General features: G+C 37.0%; 1 protein-coding gene and 1 long non-coding RNA gene across 6 annotated transcripts in view; one reads left to right on the plus strand and one right to left on the minus strand.

Annotated features, from left to right (window-relative positions):
- Nucleotides 1–6,545: 6,545 nt before the first annotated feature.
- LOC129051261 (uncharacterized) lies at nt 6,546–11,296 on the minus strand. Its single transcript, XR_008515353.2, has 4 exons — nt 10,973–11,296; nt 9,006–9,152; nt 7,807–8,633; nt 6,546–7,019 (listed from the first exon to the last, which is right to left on the minus strand). It is a non-coding gene; the product is annotated as an uncharacterized LOC129051261 (long non-coding RNA).
- Nucleotides 11,270–12,054, plus strand: part of LOC134760535 (protein FAM27L-like) — a 39,727-nt gene continuing 38,942 nt past the window's right edge. For 4 of the 5 annotated variants that reach the window (XR_010138180.1, XR_010138179.1, XR_010138181.1 and 1 more), the window contains exon 1: nt 11,270–11,488. The gene's annotated coding sequence lies outside the window, so the exon portion shown is untranslated. The remainder of the gene's footprint in view (nt 11,489–12,054) is intronic. The other variant, XM_063718528.1, reaches the window with a different exon arrangement.

Below are 12,054 nucleotides of genomic sequence, written 5' to 3' on the forward strand. Positions count from 1 at the left end.
CTCTGTGAGATTAAATCACACATTGCAAAGCATTTTCAGAGACAGCTTCACATAGATTTATCATGGGATATTTGGTTTTTCACTGTAAGCCTCAATCAGCTTTAAAATGTCTCTTCATAGATTGCACAAAAAAAGAGTTTCCAACCTTCTGAATAAAAAAAAAGTTTTAATGTTGTGAGGTGAATCCACCTACTGCAAAGCATTTTCACAAATATCATTTTTTCTCGTTTTTATCATGGAATATTCAGTTTTTAAGTGTAAGCCTCAGTGGGCTCAGAAATGCCCCTCAAAGATTCTACAAAAAGAATTTTTCTAATCTGCTGAATCAAAGCAACAGTTCAACTCTTTGAGTTGAATCCACACATCACAAAGCAATTTCACAGATAGCTTGTTTCAAGTTTTTATCACGAGATATTCGTTTTTTTTACCATAGGCCTCACTAGCTCAGAATTGTTCCCTCTTAGATTCTACTAAAACAGTGTTTCCAAAATGCCATATAAAAATAAAGTTTTAACTCTGTATGATGAATCTACACATTGCAAACCATTTTCAGACATAGATTATTTCTAGTTTTTATCATGAGATATTCTGTTTTTGACTATAGGCCTCAAAGGTCTCTGAAATGTCCCTTTGTAGATTCTACAAAATGAGGGTTTTCAACGTGCTGAATACAAACAGAGGTTTAACTCTGTGAGGTAAATCCACACATCACAAAACATTTTCACTGATAGTTTTTTTCTAGTTTTTATTGTGTGATATTTGATTATTCACTATAGGCCCAATGGGTTCCAAAATTTCCCTTTGTAGATTCTACAAAAAAGTATTTCCAACCCGCTGAATCAAAACAAGGTTTTAACTGTATGAGATAGATCTACACATCATAAAGCATTTTCACAGATTGTTTGTTCTAGTTTTTATAGGGGGATATTTTGTTTTTTACTATAGACCACAGAGAGCTCGGAAATGTCGTCTTTTAGATTCTGCAAAAAGAATGTTTTCCACCTGCTGTATATAAATATAGGCTTAACTCTGGGAGAAACATCTGCACATCACAAACATTTTCACAGATGGCTTGTTTCTAGTTTTTATCACGGGATATTTGGTTTCCCACTAGAGGCCTCAATAGGCCCCTAAGTGTTCCTTTGTAGATTCTAAAAAAAAGTTTCCAATTTTCTGTATAAAAACAAAGGTTTAACTCTGTGAGATGTGTGCACACATCATAAAGCATTTTCACAGAAGGATTCTTTTTAGTTTTTCCATGGGATACTCTGTTTTTCATTTGAGGCCACATTGAGATCTGAAAAATCCCTATATAGATTCTACAAAAAGAGTGTTTCCAGCCTGCAGAATCAAACCAAAGGTTTAATTCTGAGAGATCATTCCAAACTTCGCAAGACACTTTTACAGATAGGTTGTTTCTAGGTTTAATTGTGGGATATTTGGTTTTTTAATATAGGCCTCAAAGGGCTCTGAAATGTCCCTTCATAGATTCTATGAAAACAGTGTTTCCAGCTGGCTGAATCAAAACAAATATATAACTCTGAGATAGAAATCCACACATCACAAAGCATTTTCACTGACAGCTTGTTTCAAGTTTTTATTGCAGAATAATCAGTTTTTGACTATAGGCCTCAATGGGCTTTAAAATGTACCTTCATGATTTCTACAAGAAGAGTGCTTCAAACTTGCTTACTCAAAGCAAAGGTTTAATTCTGTGAGATGAGTCCACACATCACAAAGCATTTTCACGTATAGTATGTTTCTAGTATTTATCACTGGATATTTGGCTTGGTTTTTCACTGCAGACCTCAATAGGCTCTCAAATATCCCCTGATAGATTCTACAAAAACAAGTGCTTTCAACATGATTAATCAAAACAAAGTTTTAACTTTGTGACATGAAAAGACACATCATAAAGGATTTTCATAGATAGCTTGGTTCTGGTTTTTATCGTGGGTATTCAGTTTTCCACTACAGGCCACACTGGGCTCCAAAATGTCCATTCAGGCCTACAAAAAGAGAGAGTTTTGCCTGCTGAATCAAAACAAGGGTTTAGCTCTGTGAGGTGAATCCACAGATCTCAAAGAATTTTCACAAATACCTTGTTTCTAGTTTTTATCACAGGATGTTGGTTTTTTTCATATGCTTCTTCATGGGATCTGAAATGTCCCTTCATAGATTCTACAAAAAATATTTCCAACTGGCTGAATCAAAACAAAGGCTTAACTCTGTGAGTTGAATCCACACATCACAAAGCATTCTCATATATAGCTTGTTTCTAGTTTTTATCTTGAGATATAAAGTTTTTAACTGTAGGGCTCAATGTTCTCTGAATGTGCCTTCTTAGGTTCTACAAAAAAACTGTTTCCAACCTGCTGAATCAAGATAAAGGTTTAACTCTGTGATGTGAATTGACACATTGCAAAGCATTTTCACAGATAGCTTTTTTCTAGTTTTTGTCACCAGATATTCAGTTTTTCACTATTGGCCTTTGTGGATTCCCAAATTTCCTTTCGTAGATTCTACAAAAAGAGTGTTTCCAATCTGCTGACAAAACAGAGCTTTAAATCTGTGAGATGCATCCACACATTGCAAAGCATTTTTACAAATAGCTTGTTTCTAGCTTTTACCATGGGATATTTGGTTTTCCAGTATGGACCTCAATAGGTTCCCAAATGTCCCCTTGTAGATTGTACAAAAGGAGTGCTTTCCATGTGCTGAATCAAAACAAAGGTTTTACTCCATGAGATGAATCCACACATTGGAAAGCATTTCCACAGATCGCTTGTTTCTCATTTTTATTGTGAAATATTTGGTTTTTCACTGTAGGCCTTAATGTGCAGCAAAATATCTTCTCGTAGGTTCTACAAACAGACTGTTCCCAACCTGCTTAATCAAAACAAAGGTTTAACTCTGTGATATGAATTAACACATTCTAAAGCATTTTCACAGATAGCTTGTTTCTAGTTTTTATTTCCACATTTTTTTCACTATTGGCTTCAATGTGCATTAAAATGTTTCTTCATAGATTCTACAAAAAGAGTTTTCCAAACTGCTGGATTAAAATGAAGGTTTAACTTTGTGAGATGAATCCACACATCACAAAACATTTTCACAGATAGCTTGTTTCTAGTCTTTATCATGGTATATTTGGTCTTTCACTGTAGGCCTAAATGGGCTTCAAAATGGCCTTTAGTAGATTCTACAAAGAGAGTATTTCCAATCTGCTGAATGAAAAAGAATATTTAACTCTGTGAGATTAATCCACACAATGCAAACATTTTCAGAAGTAGCTTGTCTTTAATTTTTATTGCAGGATATTTGTGTTTCAATGTACTTGTTTATGGGCTCCAAAATGTCCCATTGTATATTCTACAAAAAGAGTGTTTCCAATCTGCTGAATAAAAACAAAGATTTAACTCTGAGAGATGATTCCACACATCACAGGACCTTTTTACAGATAGCCTGTTTCTAGTTTTCATTGCGGGATATTTAGCTTTTCACTATAGGCCTCACTGAACTTTGTAATGTCCTTTTGTATAATCTACAGAAATAGCATTTCCAGCCTTCTGAATCAAAACAAACATTTAACTCGTGAGATGGATCCACACATCTCAAAGCATTTTCATAGATAGCTTGTTTCTACTATTTATCAAAGGATATTCGATTTTTCTATTTACTTCTCCATGGGCTCCGAAATGTCCCTTCATAGATTCTACAAAAAAGAGCATTTCCTAAATGCTAAATCAAAACAAGGGTTTACCTCTGTGAGTTGAATCCACACATTTCAAAGCATTATCACAGATAGCTTGTTTCTCATTTTTAATGCAGATATTCAATTTTTACTATAGGCCTCAATGTGCACCAAAATGTCTTGTCGTAGATTCTGCAAACAGACTGTTTACAACCTGCTTAATCAAAACAAAGTTTTAATTCTGCAATATGAATCCACACATCACAAAGTATTTTGACGGATAGCTTGTTTCCAGTTTTTATCTCCACATATTTTGTTTTTCACTGCAAGCTTCAATGGGCTTTGAAATGTTTCTTTGTAGATTCTACAAAAAGAGATTTTTTTTAACCTACTGAATTAAAACAAAGGTTTAACTCTGTGAGATGAATCCACACATCACAAAGCATTTTCACAGATAGCTTGTTTCTAGTTTTTATTGCAGGATATTTGTTCTTTCACTGTAGGCCCAAATGGGCTCCAAAATGGCCTTTAGTTGATTCTACAAATAGAGTGTTTCCAACCTGCTGAATCAAAATAAATATTTAACTCTGTGAGATAAATCCACACAATGCAAAGCATTTTCAGAGGTAGCTTGTTTTTAGTTTTTATTGCAGGATATTATATTCAGTGTTTCAATATGCTCATTTATGGGTTCTGAAATGTCGCTTCGTATATTCCACAAAAAGTGTTTCCAACCTGCTGAATAAAAGCAACTGTTTAACTCTGAGAGATGATTCCACACATCACAATATCTTTTGATCGATAGCCTGTTTCTAGTTTCAGCACGGGATATTCAGCTTTTCACCATAGGCCTAAATAAGCTTTGTAATGTCTTTTCATATAATCTACAAATAGAGTGTTTCCAGTCTGCTGAATCAAAATAAAAATTTAACTCTTTTGAGATGGATTCACAAATCCCAAAGCATTTTCACAGATAGCTTGTTCCTACTTTTTATCAAAGAATATTCACTTTTTCCATTTATTTCTCTATGGGCTCTGAAATGTCCCTTTATAGATTCTACAGAAAGAGTGTTTCCTATCGGCTAAATCAAAACAAAGTTTTACCTCTATGAGTTGAATCCACACATCACAAAGGATTTTCACAGATAACTTGTTTCTCGTTTTTGATATGGGATATTCAGCTTTTACTATAGGCCTCAATGTGTACCAAAATGTCCTGTAGATTCTACAAACAGACTGTTTACAACTTGCTTAATCAAAACAAAGTTTTAATTCTGTGATATGAATCCATACATTGCAAAGCATTTTAACAGCTTGTTTCTAGTTTTTATCTCCACATATTTTGTTTTTCAATGCAGGCTTCAATAGGCTTTTAAATATTTATTCATAGATTATACAAAAACAGTTTTTTTTAACCTGCTGACTGAAAAAAAGGTTTAACTCTGTGAGATGAATCCACACAATGCAAAGCATTTTCACAGATAGCTTGTTTCTAGTTTTCATGGCAGGGTATTCGGTCTTTCACTGTAGGCCTCAATGGGCTCTGATATGGCCCTTAGCACATTCTACAAAAAGGGTGTTTCCAACCTGCTGAATCAAAATAAGTGTTTAACTCTGTAAGATGAATCCACACAACAAAAAGCATTTTTACACATAGCTTTTTTGTAGTTTTTATTGCAAGATATTCAATGTTTCAATATATTCATCCATGGGCTCCAAGATGTTTCTTGGTATATTCTACAAAAAGAATGTTTCCAACCTGCTGAATAAAAACAAAGATTTAACTATAAGAGATTATTCCACACATCCAAGATCTTTTGACAGATAGCTTGTTTCTAGTCTTCATTGTGGGATAGTCAAGATTTCACTATAGGTCTCAATTAGCTTTGGAATGTCCTTTCATAGAATCTACAAAAAGAGTGTTTCCAGCCTGCTGAATCAAAACAAGGGTTTAACTCTGTGAGATGGATCCACACATCCCAAACCATTTTCACAAATAGCTTCTTTCTCCTTTTCATCAAAGGATATTTACTTTTTCCATATACTTCTCCATGGGCTCCGAAATATCACTTCATAGATTCTACAAAAAGAGTTTCCAACCTGCTGAATCAAAACAAAGGTTTAACTCTGTAAAATGAATGCACACATTTCAAAGCGTTTTCACAGATAGCTTTTCTCTATTTTACATTGCGGGATATTTGATTTTTTGCTATACTCGTCCACGGGCTCCGAAATGTCCTTTTGTAGATACTACAAAAACAGTCTTTTTATTCTGCTCAATCAAAACAAATGTTTAAGTCTGAGAGATGAATCCCTGCATGGCAAAGCATTTTTACAGATAGCTTGTTTCTAGTTTTTATTGTGGGATATTTAGTTTTTCACTGTAGGCTTCAATGGGTTCTGAAATGTCCCTCTGTAGACAAAGGGACAAAAAGAGTGATTCCGTCCTGCTGAATCAAAACAAAGGTTTATCTTTTTGAGATGAATTCACACATCTCAAAGCGTTTTCATAGTTTCTAGTTTTTATCGTGGGATATTCAGTGTTTTACTCTTGGCCTTAATGGACTCTAACATGTCCCTTCATAGAGTCTATAAAAAGAGTGTTTCCAACCTGGTAAATCAAAACAAATGTTTAACTCTGTGAGAAGTATTGACACATCACAAAGCAATTTCAAAGATAGCTTGTTTCTAGTTTTTATTGCAGGATATTTGGTTTTTCACTATAGACCAAAATTGGCTCCAAAATGTACAATTGCAGATTCTACAAGAAGAGTGTTTCCAACCTGCTGAATCAAGACAAAGGATTAACTCTGTGAGATAAATATACACATGGCAAAGAATTTTTACTGATAGGTTGTTTCTAGTTTCTTTAGTGGGATATTCGATTTTTCACTGTAGGCCTCAATGGCCTCTGAAATGTCCCACAGAGATGGTACAAAAAGACTGTTTCCAATGTGCTGGATAAATACAAAGGTTTAACTCTATCAGATGAATCCAAACATCACAAAGCATTTTCACAGGTAGGTTTTTTCTAGTTTTTATTGTGGGATATTTGGTTTTTCACTATTGGCCCTAATGGGCTCCAAAATGTCCTTTCTTAGATTCTACAAAGAGACTGTTTCCAACCTGCTTAATTAAAACAAAGATTTAACTCTGTGAGATGAATCCACACATTGTAAAGCATTTTCAGAGATAGAATTTTTATTATTTTTATTGCAAAATATTCAGTTTTTTACTATAGGCATCAATGGGTATGAAATGTCCTTTGTATATTCTATTTAAAAAAGTATTTTTTAACCTGTCGAATAAATACAAAGGTTTAACTCTGTGAGATGAATCCACATATTGCAAAGCATTTTCAAAGATAGATTGTTTCTACTTTTTATTGCAGGATAATCAGTGTTTCACTATGGGCCTCAATAGGCTTCCAAATATCCCTTCATAGATTTTACAAAAAGATATTTTCCAATCTGCTGAATCAAGACAAAGGATTCAATCTATGAGATGAATCCACACATTGCAAAAAATTTTTACTTAGAGCCTGTTTCTAGTTTTTATCATGGGATAATGGGTTGTTCATCAATGTGCTGAATCACAAAAAGGTGTAACTCTGTGAGATGGAATCACACATGGCAAATAATTTTCAGACATAGTTATTTGTTATTGTTACAGTGGGACATTCAGCTTTTCTCTGTAGGCTTCAACAGGCTTCTAAAACTCTTTTTGTAGATTGTAGAAAAAGAGTGTATCCAAAGAGCTGAATCAAAACAAAGGTGTAATTCTGTGAGATAAATCCACACATTGCAAGGTATTTTCACAGATAGCTTGTTTTTAGTTTTTATTGTGTGATGTTCGGTTTGTCAATGGGCTCTGAAATGTTTCTTTGTTGAATCTACAAAAGGAAAGTTTTCAATCTGCTGAATCAGAAAAAAGGTTTAACTCTGCGAGATGAATCCACACAATGTAAAACATTTTCACAGATGGCTTGTTTCTAGTTTTTACCACGGGATATTCGGTTTTTCACTACAGGTCTCAATGACCTCCAAAATGTCCCTTCTTAGATTCTCCAAAAAAATTGTTTCCAACCTGCTGAATAATAACAAAGGTTTAACTCTGTGAGATGAATCCACACGTGGCAAAGCATATTCAGAGATAGATTTTTTATTGTTTCTATCACAAAATATTTGGTTTATTACTATAGGCATCAATGGGTGTGAAATGTCCCTTTGTATATTCTATAAAACAAGTGTTCACAATCTGCTGAATAAAAGAGAGGTTTAGCTCTGTGAGATGAAATCACACATTGCAAAGCATTTTCAGACATAGTTTCTTTTTAGTTTTTGTTGATGAACGTTTGTTTTTTCACTATACTTCTCAGTGGGTCTATGTACCTTCGTAGACTGTACAAAAAGAGTGTATCCAACTTGCAGAATCACAGCAAAGGTTTAACTCTGTCAGATAAATCCAAATATCACAAAGTTTTCTCACAGATCACTTGCTTCTAGTTTTTATCACGAGATATTCTGTTTTTCACTATAGGCCTCAATGGGCTCCGAAACGTGTTTTCCTAGATTCTACAAAAAAAAGTGTTAACAATCTGCTGAATCAGAAGAAAGGTTTAACACTGTGAGATGAATCCACAGATCACAAAGCATTTTCACAAAAAGCTTCCTTTTAGTTTTTTATTGCAAATATTCAGTTTTTCACTATAGGCCTCAATGGGCTTCCAAATAACTTTTCTGAAATTCTACGAAAAACGAGTTTCCAACCTGCTGAGTGAAAACAAAAGTTTCACTCTGTGAGATGAATCTACACATTGCAAAGCATTTTTACAAATAGGGTTTCTAGTTTTTATCGTGGGATAATCAATTTTTCACTATAGGCCTTAATGAGCTACGAAAAGGCTCTTCATAGTTTCCACAATTAAAGTGTTTGCAACCTGTTGAAACAAAACAAAGGTTTAACTCTGTGAGATAGATCCACACGTTGCAAAACATTTTCACTGATAGCTTGTTTCTAATTTCTATCACAGGATATACAGTTTTTCACTATACGCCTCAATGGGCTTTAAAATGTCCCTTCGCAGATTCTACAGAAAGAGTTTTTCCAACCTACTAAAAAAAAAAAAAAAAAGTTTAACTCTGTGAGATGAATTCACACACAGCAAAGTGTTTTCACTGATTGCTTGTTTCTACTTTATATCGTGAAATATTTGGTTTTTTAGTATAGGCTTCAATGGGCTCTGAAACTTTCCTTTGCAGATTCTACAAAATGAGTGTTTTTAACTTATTCAATCAAAAGAAAGTTTTACCTTTGTAAGATGAATCCAAACGTCACAAAGCATATTCACAGATAGCAAGCTTTTAGTTTTTATCGCAGAATATTTTGTTTTTCACTATATGCCTCAATGGGTTCCACAAAGTTTATTCGTAGATTCTACAAAAGGAGTGTTTCCAACCTGCTGAATCAAAACAAAGGTTTAACTCTTTGAGATGAGCCCACAAATCCTAAAGCATTTTCACAGATAGCTTGTTTCTAGTTTTTACCATGGGATATTCGTTATTTCACTATAGGACTGCATGGGCTCTGAAATGTCCCCTCGTAGATCCTACAAAAAGAGTGTTTCCAAACTACTGAATTAAAACAAATCTTTAAGTGTGTGACATAATTTCACACGTCAGAAAGCATTTTCACAGATAGCTTGTTTGTAGTTTTTATCACGGGATTTTCGGTTTTTCACTATAGGCCTCAATGTGCTTTGAAATGTCTCTTCTTAGGTTCTGCAAAAAACGTGCTTCCAACCTGCTGAATCAAGACAAAGATTAACTCTGTGAGATAAATGCACACATTCTAAAGCCTTTTGACAGATAGCTTGCATGAAGTTTTTATCAGGGGATATTCTGTTTTTCTCAATGGGTATCAAAGGGCCGCCAAATGTCCCTTCACAGATTCTACAAAAAAAGTCTTTAAAACTGCTGAATCAAAACAAAGATTTAGCTTCATAAGATGAATCAAGAAGTCACAAATCATTTCACTGAAGTCTTGTTTCTAGTTTTTATCACAAGATAATCAGTTTTTTACTATAGGCCTCAATTTTCTCAAAAATGTCCCTTCATAGATTCTAGAAAGAAAGTGTTTCTGACCTGCTGAATCTCAGGAAAGGTTTAACTCTGAGATGAGATCAGACATCAGAAAGCATTTTCATACATAGCTTCTTTGTAGTTTTTATCCCAGGATATTCAGTTTTTCACTATATGCCTCAAAAAATTTTGAAATGTTCCCTCATAGATAGTACAAAATTATGAGGGGACATTTCAAATGAGGGGACATTTCAAAAGATTGTACAAATCTATGAGGGGACATTCCAAATGAGGGGACATTTCAAAAGAGCGTATCCAACCTTCCGAATCAAAACAAAGGTTTAACTCTATATAATAAATCCACACATCACAAAGCATTGTCACCATATCCTCCAAAAAGGAAACTCTTGTTCTCCTACTCCTATTGGAGGGCTGCATGATTCCTATAGGATGGAAAGCAGGCAGCCGTGGCTGGCTTTTGCCTGGTAATCTAGGCTCTGTTTCATTTCACCTGCACTTCCTTTCTCATAGCGGAGAGGCTGTTTCATTGGGCTGTTGCTGGGTGGGACTGCCTCTCGCCACAGTTCTATTGGCTGCTGGGGATTTCAGGGATCAAAGGGACTTCGAGTAGGCAGGCTGTGCTCCAGGTTGTGTATTATGATCTCGTTGTGGTGCCTGAGGTTGTTTGCACTTTGCCAGGAGACTTTTGGGTCCTCTGACAGGAATCCTTGAATGTTGCTTGGACTCCAGCACAAGTCAGCTGGTTCCCTCATGCGAACCTTGATTTTCCTTTGTTTTAATGGGGGATCAACAGTGCCCCTCAACAGCACTGCTGGACACCCTTTTCCTGCTTGCAATCGCCACAGACGGCCTCTGAGACAATGTCTCAACCTCCTCTGCACCTGTGAGAGGCCAGTTCAAGGTGTGAGAACACTGCTACACCTTGGACTTGCCTTTGCCATAGTTCCTGCCTTTCCCAGAGAGCCCCTGCGAGGCCCAGGATGAAGGGAGGCAATGAGATCAAAGGCCCGGCCATCTTTCGCTGACACCCGCCTCTGGGGTCTCAGGTATGAGTTCATCACCCAAAGACCCCTCAACAGCTCACCAGACTATATTCCAGTCCCCATGGGACCCGATTCCTGAACGCAGCCTCTTTCGGGAAGGGAGTCAGAAAAGCAGTTTCCAGAGACCAACTCACACTCTCGAAATGCCTCCTTCTCCCGTGGGACCCGACCACGGAGACGGCCCGAGGGGGCCCTAAGGTCGAGACTTGTAGGGTCCTGCACTGGGTTATCATAGGCAGCCTTTTGCCTGATACCAGGCCAGCTCTGCCTGTACCATTTTCCTCCGCTTAAGCAGGCTGACAGCTCTGACATCTGGGCGCCCGAGACTGCCTCGCTAATGCGCATGCGCTAGTCTCAGGGCACCAGGCCTGAGCTGTAAATTCTGGCTAGCGTCACAATGAATGCCACCGTCACCTAGCGACAAATCCCTGCGGCTTGGCGGAGACAGAGACCTTTGTGGAGGTGCCTAGGGGGTGGACTCTCGCCTATCTTCTCTATGGGATCCACGGGATAGTCCCATGATCCTAGGAGAGGGTAGACGTGAGCCAGCCTGAAGAAACGTCAAGCAGAGCCCCAGGAATAAACCGCGAAATCCCTAAGGATCCAAAAGGATCTGCAGGATGTCTCAGGCCTGTCTAGTCGTTGTAGGGGTGAGTCTTTTTGAAACTTGCCCCACTGTGATTTTTAGATACAGCCCACCTGTGTTCCTCAGGGTTGCTCTGTCTTAGGTGGGGCTTCCTTCAGAAACATGCAGCCTCAGAAGCTACCGGTCTGTGTGTTCTGTGGGGGTGTTATGAGTGTTGGAAGTCTGCGTGTGTGTGTGGCTGTGTGTGTGTGTGTGTGTGTGTGTGTGCCTGTAAGTGTAGTCGACTTAAAGGAATGTGGCTAATGCACTGCAGCGCTTCTTTTTTTTAAGTCTCCCAACCTTTTGTTGTCCTGTCTGTGTGGCTCTGCTTGGTCTGCGCGGCTCGGTGTTCTTTATCTTTCTGTGGATCATGAATCCGCAGTGAATTGGGAGTCTGGCTGAGACCGGCCTGGGTCAAAATCACCTCCACTGCAAAAAAAAAAAAAAAAAGCCGTGTTTCTAGAAAGAACAGGAACACACCACACCCAAGAAAGGACATCTCCCAGTGTTTTACTGTCTTGCTTCCAAGTCAGGGAAAGACACTAGCAGTTCTGTCCGCAGGGCCCCTTGAATTTACATCGAATTCGGTTC

This window comes from Pongo abelii, chromosome 19 (genome assembly GCF_028885655.2).
Source record: "Pongo abelii isolate AG06213 chromosome 19, NHGRI_mPonAbe1-v2.0_pri, whole genome shotgun sequence".
Taxonomy (NCBI): Eukaryota; Metazoa; Chordata; class Mammalia; order Primates; family Hominidae; genus Pongo; species Pongo abelii.